At 45.7% G+C, this 17,929-nt stretch overlaps 1 long non-coding RNA gene and 1 pseudogene across 1 annotated transcript; both read left to right on the top strand.

Annotated features, from left to right (window-relative positions):
• The first annotated feature begins 4,923 nt into the window (after nucleotides 1-4,923).
• LOC147957775 (uncharacterized) lies at nucleotides 4,924-7,951 on the top strand. The gene is made up of 3 exons (XR_015611863.1): nucleotides 4,924-6,392; nucleotides 7,527-7,579; nucleotides 7,664-7,951. It is a non-coding gene; the product is annotated as an uncharacterized LOC147957775 (long non-coding RNA).
• A 2,747-nt stretch (nucleotides 7,952-10,698) lies between these two features.
• Nucleotides 10,699-11,769, top strand: LOC147957774 (uncharacterized; annotated as a pseudogene).
• The last annotated feature ends 6,160 nt before the right edge of the window (nucleotides 11,770-17,929 follow it).

The raw sequence follows: 17,929 nt of genomic DNA, 5'->3' as shown, positions 1-17,929 counted from the left end.
TATCCATCCTCCTGTGCTAAATCTTGCTGAAGGGGGTTTTCTTCGGCGCTTTCCGGAGTATTATTATCTCCCGTGCCGGAATCACCGTGTTTGTTTTGGCGGGATTTTGAGCGGCGCCGCTGACGCCGGTGCTTAGGCTGTTTCTTGGAGGGGTCATCCTCCGCTGTTCCATCGCCATCTCCCTCTTTTGGGCTGTCCACCATGTATATGTCATATGACGAGGTGGCTTTCCAGGGCCTAGTAGGCGCTGGTTCTTCATCATCTCCTTCATCGGCGTCCATACGGTCGATATCTTCGGAGTCGAAGTCGAGCATGTCGGTTAAGTCGTCGACAGTGGCTACAAAGTGGGTGGTGGGTGGGCTTTGAATTTCTTCATCGTCCGTACCCCAACCTTGCTGACCGTAGTCCGGCCAGGGCTCTCCTGATAAAGAGAGAGACTTCAGTGACTTCAGGATATCGCCGAAAGGCGAGTGCTGAAAGATGTCCGCGGCAGTGCACTCCATGATCGACGCCCAATCGGATTCGATCGGTAGGGGCGCGGAGGGTTCGGAGTCCGGAGAGGAGTCCGGCTCCTTGGAGACACGAGTCTCGCAGAGTACGGGGCTGGTGCTTGGCTCAATCGCCGTTGGGGTCGCAGCCCCCGAGGTGGCGTCCAACCGCCCATCCTCGATCGGCGCAGTTGGCTCCGAATTAAGGGTCGAAGCCGATGCGGGTGCGGCCTCCAGGGCACTGTTCGGCGGCAGAGCTAGATCATGCTCGTCGTGACAGTGCGGCGCGCTCGGCAGTGGCTCGAATCCGTCGAAGATCAAGTCCCCGCGGATGTCAGCCGTGTAGTTTAAACTTCTAAATCTGGCCTGACGGCCAGGGGCGTAGCTTTCGATCTGCTCCCGACGGCCAAGTGAATTGGCCCGCATTGAGAAGCCGCCGAAGACGAAGATCTGTCCAGGGAGGAAGGTCTCACCCTGGACTGCATCGCTATCGATGCTCGTAGGAGCCATCGAGCCTGACGGCGACGACACAGAGGAACTCTCAATGAAAGCACCAATGTCGGTGTCAAAACCGGCGGATCTCGGGTAGGGGGTCCCGAACTGTGCGTCTAGGCCGGATGGTAACAGGAGGCAAGGGACACGAAGTTTTACCCAAGTTCGGGCCCTCTCGATGGAGGTAAAACCCTACGTCCTGCTTGATTAATATTGATGATATGGGTAGTACAAGAGTAGATCTACCACAAGATCGAGGAGGCTAAACCCTAGAAGCTAGCCTATGGTATGATTGTTGATGTGTATGTTGTCCTACGGACTAAAAACCCTTCGGTTTATATAGACACCGGAGAGGGTTAGGGTTACACAAAGTCGGTTACAATGGTAGGAGATCTTCATATCCATATCGCCAAGCTTGCCTTCCACGCCAAGGAAAGTCCCTTCCTGACACGGGACGTAGTCTTCAATCTTGTATCTTCATAGTCCAGGAGTCCGGCTGAAGGTATAGTCCGGCTATCCGAACACCCCCTAATCCAGGACTCCCTCAATGCCACTCGACTCGATCATATGCTTTAAGCATATCTAACTTAACTGCACATGATGCCTTTTTTCCTTTCTTTCTTCTCTTGATCGGGTGTATGCTCTCATATGCCACCAGTACATTGTCAGTTATCAACCTACTTGGGATAAATGCACTTTGCTCAGCACCAATCACCTCATCCATAAGGCCTCTCAGCCTATTCGTGCCTTCTTTTGCTCCAATCTTATAGAGGACAGGACAAAGAGCGATTGGTCAGTATTGAGATATTCTTTGAGGGTTGCGAACCTTTGGAATCAATGTGATAGCCACGTCGTTCATTCAACTCGGTAACTCGCCACCATTCAAGAAATCCAGAATTGCCGCAATGATGTCATCCCCGAGTACATCCCAATGCCGTTGGAAAAAGCCATCTGTGAATCCGTCAACTCCGGGGCCTTGGACGGGACCATTTGAAACAAGGCTGTTTTCACCTCTTCAGCCGTAAAATCCTTTGCTAGAAACTCATTCATTTCATCAGATACACGGCGAGGGACAACCTGTAGGATTTGATGCAAGTCATTGTAACCTTGAGATTGGTACAAGTCTTGATAGAACTCTAGGGTTCTGTTTGACCAAGGAAGAGGAAGACGCTGCCGCTTTGTGTACGGACAGTGGAGATATATTACGAGTCGGCGCACCGACGGAGAGGTGTATCGATGAGCCGTACGTGTCTTTGACATCCGCTGTTCTTCACTTTGCTCAAAAGAATAATTAATGTAACAAATTGGACTTTTCTTTTAGAATGGAGGCGGTGTCCACAACTCACAGGTCTATCCCTTTCGTGTCACACTAATGCGAACTAGATCCTTGATGGCGTGTGTTGCTGCGCCCGTCTATTTTTAGTGTTTTATGATAGAGATAGGAATTTGTTTAAGTACACATTAGACTGAAACAATGTTTTTCATCACGAATGCTTCCCTTTTTCTTTTGATATGAAAGATACTTCTGTAAGTAGTAAGTAAAAAACTAAAATATACTAAGCTACGATGGAGCAACATCTGCTTTCACTTGGTGAACAGCAACCTTAAGAAAGAATTTGCAGGGAATTTCAAGGATTCATAAGAGATAACATTGATAGGCAGCTATCATTTGCAGTGTTTACCCAGCTACAGAGACAAAGATCTGAAAATGTAACAATTACTGCAAGGATGAGAGTAAAATCTTCATATTATACTCTTAGCTTTGCATATATGATACATCTTTTTCTGAGAAACATGTCCTCTGTTGGACGATCACTAAAATGATAAGAACACATTTTTAGCACAAACAAAGCAAGACAAAATCCTTTACTATTGAGGTCTCAAACATGTCATTTTTTGCAAGAATAAAAAAGTCACTAAGTTACACACAAGAGGGAATCAAATCTGAAGTAGATATTTCCCCTACCTTCTTCACACTGCAGAATCTGAATGGAAGCCCTATGGGCGCTGGTACCAGCGAATTCCATGGACATCTCTGTTAGATCGGTAGCAATCCAGGCAGCAGCTCAATGGAACACAACAATCCACCACTGCATCCAACAATGATGGGAAAGAAGACAACCAATCATCACATATTTTGTGCGAGAAAAAGATCATCATGATTTTGCTACGAGTACAACCTTCCGCACACCAGTATACATGAAATGCTCATAAGCCATAATCATCGTCATCTAGCGCTCAGTGCTGTAAAAAATCATTTGCAGGTACAACATGATAAAAGAAAAGCTATGTACTAAGAGAAGTTGCATAAAGCTTTTGTTCATTTCTTCACAAGGCATTTATGTACATATACATTTCAGGACCATGGACTGTCGGTGAAGATAGATATTTTCCCCCCTCTTGGCAAGTCAGGTCATTGTGTTGTACCCTCGGCTGGATGCTGGCCTCCTCCTGACCAACCAACAGATGCGATGGCCTTATTAAAAGAACAGGGTGGCAAATGAAAGGCCAAAGAAAGGAGATCAAGGAACCAAATTAAATTCTGAAAAAAGGACCTCGCAATCAAACCTTGCAAGGGGGCGAGGAGTGCAGGAGGATCAAAGATGTGACGCATCCAGATTTTGGCTGATGGTGAAGCTGAGGGAAGGCAATTGCCATGGTCATCGCAGTCTATTGCAACCGAGGTGACCAGATGCCCCAGCCGATGAGGCACCGCATCGTCCAGTGGGAGGCTCATCTCGAGGATCTGCTCTCGCCCGTGCCAGAGGAAAACGGGGAAGAGAAGTTTAACCCGAACCCAACCGGCGCGCCCTGACTATCAGCGACACCTCCTCGCCCATGCGGATCTGTCGCCCTCTCATCTTCGCCGCTGATCATGGGAGTGCGAGAGGAAACTGAAAAGGTTGTCGATTTTCTAGTGGAGGATGGAGGAGAGGGTCGGCGGCGGTGGCTGAGGAGATGGAAGGCAAGCAGCGCGGATGGCGATGCCGCAACGCCACCTGCGGACCTGAATCAACCAGAGTGTTCCGATTTTGTTACGGGAATAGCGGCCCTCACGGCGTCAGCCCAGTCCGTTGCCCATTCTGGAGCAGAAGATGATCTGCGGCCCATGCACGCATTGACCAAAGCATCTAACGTCAATGAACGCCTAAAACAGCCGATCCAATGGCCGAAATTGCTAGTGCCCTGAGATGGCTGGATTAGTGCTCGTTTATAATGTATCTAAATTATTCTTTCAATGAAAAGCGACTCTCGTCGTTAGAAACTGTGCGAGTGCATGTTGGCAGTGTAGTGAGTGTGTGTGTATGTGCGTGTGCATCTATGTTGGGACTGGTGTTTAGAAAAGAGGTCATATTGATGTCCATTGCAAAAAAAGAGAGGTCATATTGCCTTTAAGAAAGATCTTGATCAAGAAACACAACATCATCGTTATGCAGCGCTAGAGAGGGACCTTACCTTGTCGCCTTGGTCCGTAAAGTGTCGCACCACCGACAAGTAGAGCCGCTCACCTGAGAGCTAGTAGAATCCTTGGTTTCGCAGCCAATAAGGAAAACTCGTCATGGGCATGCCACATTAAATGCACCACCGTATCCCACCACTACACCACAACACCTTATTGGGGCAGTTAACTGCCCGGGAGAAAAACCTGTCTAAGGACAATGTATCTGCCGGAAGATTAGTTACTGCCACTAGAAGCACATTAGGGCAGATGAACTGCCGGGAGAACCTGAGCTGCAACGGCGCCAACACTGCCGGTACACTTTACGGCCCATAGTCTGCCGGGAGAACTAAATCTCGGCCCATAATCAGCCGGAGACCTTCTTTTGAGCGAGACCCAAATAATATCGGCTCTCTAAGCGCGCGCCAGCGAGAAAAAAAGCGCGCGACTTGGCGAAATTTTGGAAAGAAATAGACGCGCCGGCCCTCCCGCTCCACCAGATTTGTCTCAAAAAAAAAGACCAGACCGCAACGCCGCCCCCAAATCATGCCCAATCCACCCGTGCCCTCCACCAGACCACCGCCGCCGCCCCAAATCTTCCCACCACCGGCGCCTGCGGCCGCTTCGGACCACTGCCGGCGTAGCCCCCCACCACCGCAGCTCCTCCGCCGCCCACAAGTCGATACCCCATCCACCCTCCACCGGACAACAATCCGCCGCCGCCCCCAACCATCCCGTCGCCGACCCCCAACCATCCCACCGCCGACGACCGCCCTCCGACCAAATCACTGACGCTGTCGCCCCCCATCACGGCAGCCCCTCCACCATCCTCCGCTGCCCCAACAACCACTCCACTACCCCCGGTCACTACCGTCGTCGCCCCACTCCAGAGCTGCGCCGCCGAGCACCCGTTTGACAGGGAGTACCACCGTCGTCGCCGAGCCGCTCCACCGGCGGCCACCATCCTCCGGGAACGCCTTCCTCACCACTAACCTACACGCGCGCTTCCTCCTCGAGCAGGCCTCCCCGCAAGCTTCACCGAGCACCAAGCCACGGGTCTGCATCCTCAACGTCTTTTCCCTGGACATCCCTGCCTCCTTCAATTCAAGTGACAGGTGACATTTTGTTGCAATTTATGTGCCTTTTCTTTGTTTAGAATGTGCAGATACGCAATGTGTAGAAGTGGTACAGGCCTGTAGTTAGAACAGATCATATGAAATATTACTTTTGGATGTGTTGAATTAACTTAAATGCACCAGGTTTCCTTCTTGACCAAAAGGTGCTCGAGTTCTTTGTCTAATGTGGGTACTGATTTTTTCTGAATCTTGGTCTAGCATATTAAAGGAGCCTTGACTGTTGACAATTCCACAACTTTATTGGATCTTTTATGATGATATATGAAAGAATTTTCCAGTGTGCTGCCAGATTGTTCAGACAACATGTCACAGCCTTTTCTGCAGGTAATATGCTAGCATGTCTTCTGATTAGTTTAACACATGGATTGCCAAAGCTTTTCATCTGCTATGTTGCCTGATAGTTCCTGCCTATTGGGTTTTCATGTGCTCGCTTGTGAGATGAATGCATGGTATAACATCAAAAGTTGTATGATTCTACTATTTCTCCCTTATAAATCAATAGGTTGGTAGAAAATCTAGGAGCGAGTTCCTATTAGCCTACCATTATTCTTTTGTTTCAAAAGTGTTTCATTGATTTCTTGGTTATATACTGAATGTAGATTTGTTTAAATTTAGTTTGCAAAAACCATTATCCAATCCATGCTCTGTCTTTTTACTACTGGCCTTGTTCTTCCTAATAGATGAATGCATGGAAGGACTGTACAGATGCTTACTTGTTCTTGAGGCATGGCATTCTGGACTAGGAGAGTCAAGTAGAAGGCCTGGATAGTGTAATAGTTAGAAAATACTGAAACTGTCCCAAAAGGGAAGGATGGTTGCGCTCCTTGTTTTGAAGAGGTAAAACAAGTTACACGCACTAATTTGTTGGTAGCATCACCCTAATTTGACGACGAGTTGGTCTTTAGTTTGAACAATATTATTTCGCTAATCTGTTTATGGTTCAAATCGCCGAAATAAGATATTTTTCCCTTATGAAGTGCTTAATGGCTTTAATGTATTTTCTTTTGTCATGATACGGTCTATGTTGCATGGATACTTGGATACGTATCGGATACATGATACGGGGATACGCCCGATACGCCAAATTTAAAAAAACTAGGATACGGGGATACGTTTGTATATATATGAATTATTAAAAATATGGAAAAAAATAAGGGTTTTTTTATAGGAAGGGCATGAAGTGATGAAGTCTTCCAGCAAATACTCTAGGTTTCCTTTAGATCATCTTGTGAGAATTCAGCTTGCAGCAGGAAATCAGCCCCACCAACAAATAACTCATATCTATCTCCTCCAATGTCCCAAAATTTGAATGGGCTAGATATATACTTCGGTGATTTACTTGAAATAAGGCAAAGTTCTGATGCACATAAACTAAATCTTCAGCATGTGCATGGTGGAGCCTACAAGAAAAAAAAGATAGTACAGGATACGTATCGCAGCAGTATCCTAGGTGTATCAAATATTATTTTCCTTTTTTAAAATAAAAAAATTGAGGGATACGTATGGGATATGTATCGGGCAGTATCCGAGTATCGGGGCAGTATCCGGTTGGATACGTGCGCTTTCCGAAGTACCCGCACAACGTAGGATACGGTGTGTTCAACTACATATCTTCTGTCAACTTGCTGGGAATATTGCCTCTGTTCCGTGACAGTGTCACAGCATTGTATTCATGCATTTGATGTCCTCTAGGATCCAGATTGGAATAAAATTAAATGTGTTCCTTTAATTTGCATAGTTTCCTGGTTGCTTTCTTTGCAAATAGAAAATGTGTTCCTTTAATTTGCATAGTTGCCTGGTTGCTTTCTTTGCAAATAGAAAATGTGTTCCTTTAATTTGGTTTAGTTGTTTTTTTTGTGACCTATCATGCTTTTCTTCTTTGTTTGCAATGAAAACAAAATGCATTCTTTCATACCAATAATTCCAAGAGCATATGAACTGTACACATATCCTTCCTTTTTTAATCTGCAGTTGCTTGCTTTGAATGCTATTTTTGGAAGGGTGTAGGCAAGTATGTCACAAAGGTAACACTGATCTGCCTCACACATGTTATTTTTTCTTCTTGGTAATTTGTTGTTCCTTTGATATTCTATTTTGCATTCCCATAGAATCTATGATCCTACAAGGGCTATCTCTATGAGCTGAACAAGTACAGCAGAAGACACACTCAAATTCAGAGTTTAGAGCCTGATGAGCAATGTTGTGAGAGCTTGTTGATGATCTGCCTATTTTTCGCAAAAATGCGACGTGTTGGATGGCCCGTGTGAGGTTCTCTAAGAATTTTTTTCCTCACTTTTCTGTTCTGGTAGTATGATGAAAAATTTTCTTCATTTTTTCTGTTATTGAGAATCATGGAGACCTCATCGAGGACCAAGTCCAGCATCATTCAAGGGTTAGCATGCAACTTTTTATGGTGACTGACTTCTTTTTCATGCTTACTCAGAACGGAAAGAATGTGATACTGTATAGTGTTTATCGAGACCATGGTAGCCCTGTGGAAGCAACCATTCTATCAATTGATCGGAGAAAGGTGGTAGGTGGTCAGGAGCTTGGCCCTGAATATTGTGAGGTTGTCGTGAACCATGTAATAAAAAGGGATGCTATATTACCTCGTGGTGTTGGGAACATGACCACCATGGGGCAAGCTCAAGGGCGATGTATCCCATGGCCATACAATCATGTGAGATTATGTTCTTATGATTAAACTTACCAATGACTATGATGGTTGATTGCTTCAAAAGCTTTGCTTCTATGTATGCATTTGGAAGTGGACAAGTCCATGGAAAAAGCAGGAATGCGACCACAAGCCAGGTGAGGAGGTAATATACATGTTTCTCCTGGCTGCTATGTGTGTGATGTTAAGTTGCTGCATGGTTAATTGCTAGATCCATGTGTTTGGACCGATGAGACTTTTATTGGATGTTCTTGCATGTCCTGTGTATGCATATATTAGTGAAAACTTTTACATGTCCCGTGTATGCATGTTCTTGCATATAATTAGTGGAAGCTTAGCCTGCTTGTTCTGATGCCTTTGTTTTAGCCTGAATATGTATATAGCTTTCCATTGAAAAGTGTATTTAGTTTGACACAGGTCTTGATCTGTTCTTAAATGCTAGTCCAATTCTGAATATGCTGTTGAAAATTTACTATTTCTGAATTCAGTGTACAGTAAAGTTCAGTATCTGGTTCAGGATTTAACATCTTCCACTATTGTTTCTGTATACTTGCTTCCTGTTCATTTCAGTACCAAAGGATAGTCCAGTTATGGATCTGCCATTGAATTTTTTTCTCTTTTTGAAGTACACTAAAATATTTATCCCTTTTTCTATTTACCCTTCCCAACTGTTGCATGTTAAGTCATCAAGTCCTACTACTGTATTGGACTATTTTGGTTTTTTGCTACTAAAATATTGATTCTTTGATATTTGGGTTCCTCTATTCTAGATCGAGGCATGGGCGCATAGTTTTGTTTGTCAAATTGTCACTTTGTAGTATGGTGTATTCTTTTCTACATGTGTCGTATCATTCCTTGAGATGGAAATAATGACTACTCTGCCAGGTCTTTGTACATATTCCTTTAGTTAAACTGTAGCATGTTAACTTTAATGTGTTAATTTAAATTCTGAAACGAGAGCTCCATTTTGAGTATCCTATCTGTTGCAGGTTTTCCAAAGGTACACAAGTCGATGGAAGTTTGGAAGATTTTCAAGCTCCTGAAGATTTGGAAGACCTACAATTAAGTTGGTGGAGTGAATATGTAATATGCTTTGTTAATCTGTTGGACCTGAACACTCGCTATGCTCATTTTGCTGGTTGTTAAACCACTATATGTTTCATTTTGGTTGTGTGGCACATTTTAAAACATTTATGTACTGTACTTTTTGTTAAGCCACTATATGGTCGTTAAATATATGATGATCGAATGAAGATTAAAGGTTTTGGATGAGGCCTAATGTTACATTGACTGAAGTGTAGGGATGAGACATATGTTACTTTGATTGAAGTCTGTATAAATTGTGTGATATGTCCTGATTGTTTGAACATACTGAATGGGTATACATAGGATTGCCTAGAACAATTTGGACTGAAATCTACGTATTGGCAAAAAAACTGCCGGGTAAACAAGCTTATGCAGGCAGTAAGACTGCCGGTAATTGAAGTTTCATGTGTCCAGACTAATCCGTCAGGAGAAAGTAAAGTGCCGGCAAATTAATGCGCTAGGGCAGATAAACTGCCGGGAATATTGTATCTGCCGGGAGAAGTAATCCCCGGCAGCCGTTCTCGTGGCGGTTCTATCTGCCGGGAGAAATACTGTCCCGGCAGATAGCCTGCCGTTTGAAGTGCTTTCTCCCGGCAGTTTACGTGTCATTGCATCAGTGTTGTGGTGTAGTGCACGGACACCCGAGTGTAGAGGGGAATGCAACAAGGGCAAATCGAATACAAGTAAAATTGCAAGGATACTAAAATAGAACGGGTACACACCGGCATCCATAGCCTTCGCAAGTTGAAGCCACCGGGAAGGGGGGGGGGTACCTCCTTCCTCATAGGGGCAAGGGTGCCAAACCTCCTGAACACAACCACTATGCCACAATTGGAGGACACCTTAGAATAACTGTGGGAGCTCATCGGACCAGCCAACCTCGCCGTCACCATCGCAGGATCCCTACAACCATTATTCTTCACTGCCGCACCACTCACCTGAGAGCCTAATCTTCCCCAAACAACGCCTGCAAGGAGTACTTGATGCACATGGCGCCGTTGTCGCACAATCCGAAACGGAATATGGGCTTTCTCCCGGAAACTGGGCCAAGGGTGAGGGAATGACATCAACAATACCTCCATCGAGAAAACGGGGCCCTTGGGCGTCGCTACCATGGTGGGACCTCAGTGCACAATACATGCTGTTACTTGACCCTTATGCCTTGTCTCAAAGAAAAACAACTTGCCCTTTTTTTTGAGACAAAACAACTTGACCTAAATGCAGGGCGAGTGTACAGTCGCGGTTCTGGCCCAAAGAGTCCTGGCCCGGGCCCTCTCAGTGCAGCCGAAAATTCGGCCCACTTAGCGTACCCCATCGCGGTTGCCTGAAAAGTCGGGGATGTTCGGGCTGGGGGTGAGTGGAGCGGCGGCGTCGACACCTTGAAGGCCGACCTCCCCGCCCTCATCGCGCGGGGCGTCGATTTCGCCCACCTCTCCGCCGACGGACGACGACGACCTCCTCATCGAGATACTCCTGCGGCTCCCCCCGCGCCTACGCAAGCGCTGGCGCCGCATCTTGACCCGCAATTCCTCCGCCGTTTCTGCACCCAACACCGGGAACCCCCACCGTCGGCGCGTTCTTCAAGTCCAGCTTCCTTGAACCCCCCTCCCCTTTAGGTCTGACTCTGGATCCGCCGGACCTCATCCAGCCCGAGCGCTTCTCCCTGTGACTTGACGACATCGAGGGCGGCGACGGCGTCATGTGGTCCATCCGGAGCTGCCGCCACGGCCGCGTCCTCTTCACCAGCAGGGAACGCGCAGGCGAGGGCTGCCGCCAGATCCTTGTGTGGGACCCCGTCACAGGCGACCGCCGCTGCATAGGCAGTCGCATGTGCAAGCGGATATGCTCTGTGTTGCCGGCGACAAGGGCCACCTGCGTGGTGCCTGCCATTCGAGCCCCTTCAAGGTGGTCTTGGCGTGCACCAGCGAGAGCGTCGCACGAGTCTGCCTCTACTGGTCAGAGAGAGGAGCCGCCTGGGGCGATCTCATCTCAATCATGGTTCCATTTAATACGATGCCTTCTCTTGGCAGCCATCCAAGTTGGAAATTCACTACTGGTTTATTTTTGGTCCGGAGGTGATCATCCTGAGCTTAATTTCGATAGGCAGAGCCTAGCCGTGATCGAGGTGCCACCAGATGCCTACATCACCAACCACCAGGGACTCTATTTGAGTACTCTGGGTGTCACACTTGGTTTCATCGTCGTGTCGGAATTCTACAGTGCTCAACTATGACTTGTTTTGATGGTGTTGCTGGGTGGATGCCGGGATAAACTATTGAGTTGTGCAAGCTTCTCCCACTGATATCAGGGGAATGGATCCAAAGAGTAACGATTAATGCTGGGGATGATAATGTGGTATTTCTGTCAACATCAAGGGGCATCTTCATGGTCCATCTCGAGTCATTGCAGTTTGAGGAGATCTTTAAAAATACGGAATTGCTAAGTAGCATCTAGATGTTTTTTAAAGATGTCACATCTAAGTTGATAACCATTGAATCTATTTCACTGTTGTAAATCTAAATCTAGTGCAGAATTGATTCCCACCGTCCTTCGTCGCTAAGTCGTGCACGTTGCTGTCGCTCGGCGTTGCTTCTTTTTTTCCTTTGTTGGTGCAGCCTCTCGTTGCATGGGCTGGCTGTTTATTTTTTTTGTCTTTTATAGGCTGTGTTGTAAGAATTGAAGACGCTATCTGTTTTAGGGCCCATAGGATTAAACTTGTTACAAGATTGAAGCAACTGTAGCATTTTTTCTTTTTTGAGAAGAGGTGCAATTGTAGCTCTTTTTTTTCGAACTGGTGCAATTGTAGCTCGTACACATACGCCCCGCTCAGCTGTGTTTTTGTTCGTCTCAAAAACAAAAAAAGCTGCATTTTTGTTCCCCGACTGTCTGCGTTACCTCGTCTTACCTTAGTCAGGCTGGCCCAACGGTGATGTCTCTGCGCTTGTGTCCACTGTTTTTTTAGTTGTTGTATTTTCAAAGCAATGCACGAGAATGGCAAGATGCAAGTTACATGTCTGTGCAACACTAGGCTTGTATGTGTATTTAAAAAAAAACTATTGAATGGCTGCATGTCATTTTTTTCCGTGATTTCCCCTTGGGTTTTCTTTGTTTTCGTTTTCTCTGTTTCCTTTTTCCTTTTTTTAATTCATTTTTTTAAATGTATGTTATATATTTTTATTTTCCCCTATTCCATTTTCCTTTTTTATTTCTCTTTATTTTTTAACAAATATATAGCAATGTCTTATCTACGTTTCTGACTGTTCAACTTGTTCACTTTAAATATTTGTGCAAATCTTGATTGTGGGTTATTTTGTCACACGTGTCCCATGTCTTGTCATATGTTCAGTGTCCACTTGTCAGTCGTCGTTTTTGTCTGAGTTGCAACCCCAACCCCAACATGCAACCGGGCCCATTTTTTTCCTAGTTGCAGGTCCACCCTTGATATGCAACCGAGGGCTGACCCATTTTTTTCACCGGTGTAACTCCACCTCCGACATGCAATTTCGGGGTCCCAATTGCAAGTCCACCGTCGATATGCAAGTGGGGCTCGGCCCATGTTTGTCCTAGTTGCAAGCACGCTCTAGACATGCAACTGGGGTCCCGGACCCTTTTTTCCCCAGTTGCAAGTCCACAAATGATACGTAAGTAAGGGTCGGCCCATTTTTTTCACCGGTTGCAACTCCACCTCCGACATGCAATTTGGGGGTCCCAATTGCATGTCCACCCTCGATATGCAAGTGGGGCTCGGCCCATGTTTGTCCTAGTTGCAAGCACACTCTTGACATGCAACTGGGGCCCCGAACCTCTTTTTTCCTAGTTCCAAGTCCATCCATGATATGCAAGTAAGGGCCGACCCATTTTTGTCACCTGTTGCAACTCCACCTCCGACATGCAATTTGGGGGTCCCAATTGCAAGTCCACCCTCGATATGCAAGTGGGGCTCGGCCCATGTTTGTCCTAGTTGCAAGCACGCCCTAGACATGCAACTTGGGGCGAGTGGGGCTTTTTTCCTAGTTGCATGTGTTGGGCAACGTAGCAGAAATTCAAAATTTTCCTACGTGTCATCAAGATCTATCTATGGAGAGACTAGCAACGAGGGGAAGGAGAGTGCATCTACATACCCTTGTAGATCGCTAAGCGGAAGCATTCAAGTGAACGGGGTTGATGGAGTCGTACTCGTCGTGATCCAAATCACCGATGATCCTAGTGCCGAACGGACGGCACCTCCACGTTCAACACACGTACAGCCCGATGATGTCTCCCACGCCTTGATCCAGCAAGGAGAGAGGGAGAGGTTGAGGAAGACTCCATCCAGCAGCAGCACAACGGCGTGGTGGTGGTGGAGGAGCGTGGCAATCCTGCAGAGCTTCGCCAAGCACCACGGGAGAGGAGAAGGACTAGGGAGAAGGGGAGGGCTGCACCAGAACATTGGTATGGCTGCCCTCCCACCCCCCACATATATATAGGGGCAAGGGAGAGGGGGGGAGGCGCAGCCTTGGCCCTTCCTCCAAGGAAGGGTGCGGCTAGGAGGAGTCCCTCCTCCCCAAGGCACCTTGGAGGTGCCTTCCCCCCTTAGGACTCTTCCTATCCCTCATCTCTTGGCGCATGGGCCTCTTGGGGCTGGTGCTCTTGGCCCATATAGGCCAAGACGCACCCCCTACAGCCCATGTGCCCCCCCCCCGGGGCAGGTGGCCCCACCCGGTGGGCCCCCGGGACCCTTCCGGTGGTCCCGGTACAATACCGATGACTCCGAAACTTGTCTCGATGTCCGAAATAGGACTTCCTATATATAACTATTTACCTCCGGACCATTCCGGAACTCCTCGTGACGTTCGGGATCTCATCCGGGACTCCGAACAACATTCGGTAACCACATACAAACTTCCTTTATAACCCTAGCGTCATCGAACCTTAAGTGTGTAGACCCTACGGGTTCGGGAGACATGCAGACATGACCGAGACGTTCTCCGGTCAATAACCAACAGCGAGATCTGGATACCCATGTTGGCTCCCACATGTTCCACAATGATCTCATCGGATGAACCACGATGTCGAGGATTCGATCAATCCCGTATACAATTCCCTTTGTCTATCGGTACGATACTTGCCCGAGATTCGATCGTCGGTATACCGATACCTTGTTCAATCTCGTTACCGGTAGGTCTCTTTACTCGTTCCGTAATACATCATCCCGTGATCAACTCCTTGATCACATTGTGCACATTATGATGATGTCCTACCGAGTGGGCCCAGAGATACCTCTCCGTCACATGGAGTGATAAATCCCAGTCTCGATTCGTGCCAACCCAACAGACACTTTCGGAGATACCCGTAGTGTACCTTTATAGCCACCCAGTTACGTTGTGACGTTTGGCACACCCAAAGCACTCCTACGGTATCTGGGAGTTGCACAATCTCATGGTCTAAGGAAATGATACTTGACATTAGAAAAGCTTTAGCGAACGAACTACACGATCTTTGTGCTAGGCTTAGGATTGGGTCTTGTCCATCACATCATTCTCCTAATGATGTGATCCCATTATCAACGACATCCAATGTCCATGGTCAGGAAACCGTAACCATCTATTGATCAACGAGCTAGTCAACTAGAGGCTTACTAGGGACATGGTGTTGTCTATGTATCCACACATGTATCTGAGTTTCCTATCAATACAATTCTAGCATGGATAATAAATGATTATCATAAACAAGGAAATATAATAATAACCAATTTATTATTGCCTCTAGGGCATATTTCCAACAGTCTCCCACTTGCACTAGAGTCAATAATCTAGTTCACATCGCCATGTGATTAACACTCACAGGTCACATCGCCATGTGACTAACACCCAAGAGTTTACTAGAGTCAGTAGTCTAGTTCACATCACTATGTGATTAACACTCAATGAGTTCTAGGTTTGATCATGTTACTTGTGAGAGAGGTTTTAGTCAACGGGTCTGCAACATTCAGATCCGTATGTACTTCGCAAATTTCTATGTCATCTTGTAGATGCAACTACTACGCTACATTTGGAGCCATTTCAAATAACTGTTCTACTTGGAGCTATTCCAAATTGTTGCTCCATTATACGTATCCGGTATCTCTACTCAGAGCTATCCGGATAGGTGTTAAGCTTGCATCGACGTAACTCTTTACGACGAACTCTTTTACCACCTCCATAATCGAGAAAATTCCTTAGTCCACTAGTTACTAAGGATAACTTTGACCGCTGTCCTGTGATCCATTCTTGGATCACTCATGTACCCCTTGACTGACTCATGGCAAGGCACACTTCAGGTGCGGTACACAGCATAGCATACTATAGAGCCTACGTCTTAAGCATAGGGGACGACCTTCGTCCTTTCTCTCTATTCTGCCGTGGTCGAGCTTTAAGTCTTAACTTCATACCTTACAACTCAGGCAAGAACTCCTTCTTTGACTGATCCATCTTGAACACCTTCAAGATCATGTCAAGGTATGTGCTCATTTGAAAGTACCATTAAGCGTTTTGATCTATCCTTATAGATCTTGATGCTCAATGTTCAAGTGGCTTAATCCAGGCTTTCCATTGAAAAACACTTTTCAAATAACCCTATATGCTTTCCAGAAATTCTACATCATTTCTGATCTATGATATGTCGACAACATATATTCATCAGAAATTCTATAGTGCTCCCACTCACTTCTTTGGAAATACAAGTTTCTCATAAACTTTGTATACACCAAAATCTTTGATCATCTCATCAAAGCATACATTCCAACTCCGAGATGCTTACTCCAGTCCTTAGAAGGATTGTTGGAGCTTTGCATACTTATTAGCATCTTTCAGGATTGACAAAACCTTCCGGTTGTATCACATACAACCTTTCCACAAGAAAATCGTCGAAGAAACAATGTTTTGACATCCTATCTACAATATTTCATAAATAATGCAGTAATCGCTAATATAATTCCAACAGACTCTTAGCATCGCTACGAGTGAGAAAGTCTCATCGTAGTCAACTCCTTGAACTTGTCGGAAAACATCTTAATGACAAGTCGATCTTTCTTAATGGTGAAACATACCATCATTGTCCGTCTTCCTTTTAAAAATCCATCTGTACTCAACAGCCTTACGACCACCGACCGTTCCGCCAAAGTCTACACTTTGTTTTTCATATATGGATCCTCTCTCGGATTATATGGCCTCGAGCCATTTTGGAATCCGGGCCCACCATCGCCTCTCTATAGCTTGTAGGTTCATTGTTGTCTAGCAACATGACTTCCAAGACAGGATTATGTGCCACTCTGAAGTAGCACGCATCCTTGTCATCCCACGAGGTTTGGTAGTGACTTGATCTGAAGTTTCATGATCACTATCATAAGCTTCCAGTTCAATTGGTGTAGGTGCCACAGGAACAACTCCCTGTGCCCTGCCACACACTAGTTGAAGAGACGGTTCAATAACCTCATCAAGTCTCCACCATCCTCCCACTCAATTCTTTCGAGAGAAACTTTTCCTCGAGAAAGGACCCGATTCTAGAAACAATCCCTTATTGCTTTCGGATCTGAGACAGGAGGTATACCCAACTGTTTTGGGTGTCTTATGAAGATGCATTTATCCGCTTTGGGTTCGACCTTATCATCCTGAAACTTTTTCACATAAGCGTCGCAGCCCCAAACTTTTAAGAAATGACAGCTTAGGTTTCTCTAAACCATAGTTCATACGGTGTCATTTCATCGGAATTACGTGGTGCCCTATTTAAAGTGAATGTGGTTGTCTCTAATGCCTAACCCATAAACTATCATGGTAATTCGATAAGAGACATCATGGTATGCATCATATCCAATAGGGTGCAGTTATGATGTTCGGACACACCATCACACTACGGTGTTCCAGGCTGTATTAGTTGTGAAACAATTTCCACAATGTCTTAATTCTGCACCAAACTCATAATTCAGATATTCATCTCTATGATCATATCATAGAACTTTTATCCTCTTGTCACGACGATCTTTCAACTTCACCCTGACATTACTTGAACCTTTCAATAATTCAGACTCGTGATTTATCAAGTAAATATACTCAACATCTACTCAAATCATCTGTGAAGTAAGAACATAATGATATCCACTACATGCCTCCGCACTCATTGGACTGCACACATCAAAATGTATTACTTCCAACTAGTTGCTTTCCATTTTACTGAAAACGAGGCTTTCAGTCATCTTGCCCATGTGGTATGATTTGCATGTCTCAAGTGATTCAAAAATCAAGTGAGTCCAAACGGTCCATTTGCATGGAGTTTCTTCATGCATATACACCAATAGACATGGTTCGCATGTCTCAAACTTTTCAAAAATGAGTGAGCCCAAAGATCCATCAACATGGAGCTTCTTCATGCGTTTTATACCGATATGACTTACATGGCAGTGCCACAAGTAGGTGGTACTATCATTACTATCCTATATCTTTGGCATGAACATGTGTATCACTACGATCGAGATTCAATAAACCATTCATTTTAGGTGCAAGACCATTGAAGGTATTATTCAAATAAACAGAGTAACCATTATTCTCCTTAAATGAATAACCGTATTGCGATAGACATAATCCAATCACGTCTATGCTCA

Source organism: Triticum urartu, chromosome 7A, assembly GCF_056163025.1.
Source record: "Triticum urartu cultivar PI428250 chromosome 7A, HENAU_Tu73, whole genome shotgun sequence".
Taxonomy (NCBI): domain Eukaryota; kingdom Viridiplantae; phylum Streptophyta; class Magnoliopsida; order Poales; family Poaceae; genus Triticum; species Triticum urartu.
This window is presented reverse-complemented; position numbering and strand designations above follow the sequence as displayed.